Source organism: Octopus bimaculoides, chromosome 13, assembly GCF_001194135.2.
Source record: "Octopus bimaculoides isolate UCB-OBI-ISO-001 chromosome 13, ASM119413v2, whole genome shotgun sequence".
NCBI classification, from domain to species: Eukaryota; Metazoa; Mollusca; class Cephalopoda; order Octopoda; family Octopodidae; genus Octopus; species Octopus bimaculoides.
In genome coordinates this window covers 27,821,514-27,823,831 of record NC_068993.1, presented here as the reverse complement: position 1 = coordinate 27,823,831, position 2,318 = coordinate 27,821,514, and the positions used below count along the sequence as shown (strand labels likewise).

Sequence of the window (2,318 nt, the reverse complement as noted above, 5' to 3'; positions counted from 1 at the left end):
TTCTAATCAGTGTACATGAACATCCAACCTATGATTGATCTTGAACAGTTTCGATTAACATTCTTGTGTCGCCAATACAACAACCGCACTACCATATATTTTTCTTTTAAGGCGGTTATACCACAAATAAGGTTCCGTGACTACATGGGGCTATGGGTACACACGTGAAGTTAGTTTTACAATATCGACCCGCAAAATCCTTAGCATCGTATTGTTTTTAGGTTGTTCTTACTTTTTTTTTTGTTGTTGGAATTTTTGTTTTTTTATTTTTAGTTCTTTTTATTATTCAAAATATACATAGGAAATAGCCTTTAACCAAATCCACCACACTGCCCGAGTGAAACCGGGAAAAACAGCTAGTAAAGATATAACAACATCTGTGTGGAATACGCAACTCCTTTACAATGAGCTTAATAGCTTATTTGTTCGAAGAACTTATAATCGTAAATTCTGACTGAGATATGTATATACATGTGAATGTGTGTGTGCATGTGTATGTGTGTGTGTGTGTATGCATATATAAATATATGTATGAGTTATGTGTTTGTCTGTGAGTGTGCGTGTTTGTGTTTGTGCTTTATACGTTACCATCTTCTCATTGTTAAAAGGCATCTCTTGTTGGTATTTTCAGATTTTAATGAGAAATAAGGTAAGTATATAAAAGCAGCAAAATTTCGTTGCCTTTTGCTTGTATACTTTCTATCTTTTCTATCCAAATTATTTTTCTCCACATTTATTCTGAAAAACATAACTCTAATTAATAAATATATGCATGATAGTTATTGCCACTCTGAGTTATTAATGATTCAGTTATAGAATGTCAATAATAGTGTAAATGTCAATCTGAAACACAGCTATATAAAAAATGTTACTTAGCCAAGTGCCATATGATCGTCTTCCAATATATAATAACACAGAAATTAAATTGTTACCTTTACCTTTTGCTCATGTTATATTTTAGAACAAGTATCAATAATTGAGCCAGTAAATCCTACGAAGAGTGAACTTGGTGTAGTATTCTAAACATCAGGTATAAAATAAGAAAATCACCCAAACTATGGTAGTTGAATAACAGTTGCCATTATTCAAACAAATGCTACTTAATTCAGTTCGAAACATCTCATCAAGGCTTTATCTATGAATTAAATCAATTACACTGGCGCTGCTCCGGCATAGACACAGCCTTTAGGCTGGAACATATGAAAGAAATAAAAAATATATATTGAAGTTCATTTATTTTCATGTTTAAAAAAAATTCAAATATATTCCGAAATCTGTACAACTTCGGTTTCAGTAATACTGTACATCGTATATATACATACTTACATATGGAATATAAAGACATAAGAGAAAGAAAATGGAAATTACAAGTCTCTTTGTTCACGACTATCGTTTCGACCTTTCATGTAGGTGAGATTTTGTGACATCAGGTAACTGAATACTGCGAACAGGCTTTAAACAGCATACTACAAAGTGTATATCCAAATATGAATTATTATATATGTGATATATGTATATATGTATGTATCTTGACCGATCGCCAAAGTTAAGCAACGTTGAGCTTTGTTTGTAGTTAGATGGGAGAAACCTTGGGAAACTCTCTTAAAAGATTAAAAAAACATATATATATGATTCCCTAACTAGACAGGTATATAACAATTTGACAGCCTACACTCGGGTACATCCATACTTATGTATGGATGTACCCGATGTGACCCAGACTGCAAAATGGATGCGACAAATGTTGAACGGAGTCCTACCCATAAGGATGGGTCGAAACGATCATTGTACAAAAAAAAGATTAATACCAAATCCATATTCTGGTTACTTAATTAATTATCATTATCTCAACTAACATTGCGGAGTCCCTGAAGTAGATCCAACAGAAATATACACCAACAGCGGATGACACCAGGTAGCCCAAACTCTGCCAGCGTTCTACTCAACGCTTCAACACACTAACGAACATATACCCATTAGTCCGAGAGAGAGGGAGAGAGAGACAAAGGTAGGTAGGTAGATCGATAGACAGACAGACAGACAGACAGACAGATAGATGGATAGATAGATAGAAAGATAGATAGATAGATAGATAGATAGATAGATAGATAGATAGACAGACAGACAGACAGACAGATAGATAGATAGATAGATAGATAAATAGATAGATAGATAGATAGATAGATAGATAGATAGATAGATAGATAGATAGATAAAGAGATAGATAGATAGATAGATAGATAATCCATAATTGCCAATGGCTCATCGAGAACTAAGGAACAAAATTTAGGAAGGGCTAATTTATAATGTCTGACAAG

At 33.3% G+C, this 2,318-nt stretch overlaps 1 protein-coding gene across 4 annotated transcripts in view; it reads left to right on the top strand.

The window, feature by feature from the left end:
* Positions 1-2,318, top strand: part of LOC106868595 (kremen protein 1) — a 31,538-nt gene that overhangs the window by 7,971 nt on the left and 21,249 nt on the right. Inside the window, exons 3-4 of one of the 4 annotated variants that reach the window (XR_001409313.2) lie at positions 632-649; positions 962-1,232. The exons of 2 other annotated variants lie outside the window; for them this stretch is intronic. The gene's annotated coding sequence lies outside the window, so the exon portion shown is untranslated. Of the gene's footprint in view, positions 1-631; positions 650-961; positions 1,233-2,318 lie in introns of those variants that run through there. One more of the 4 variants, XR_001409314.2, reaches the window with a different exon arrangement.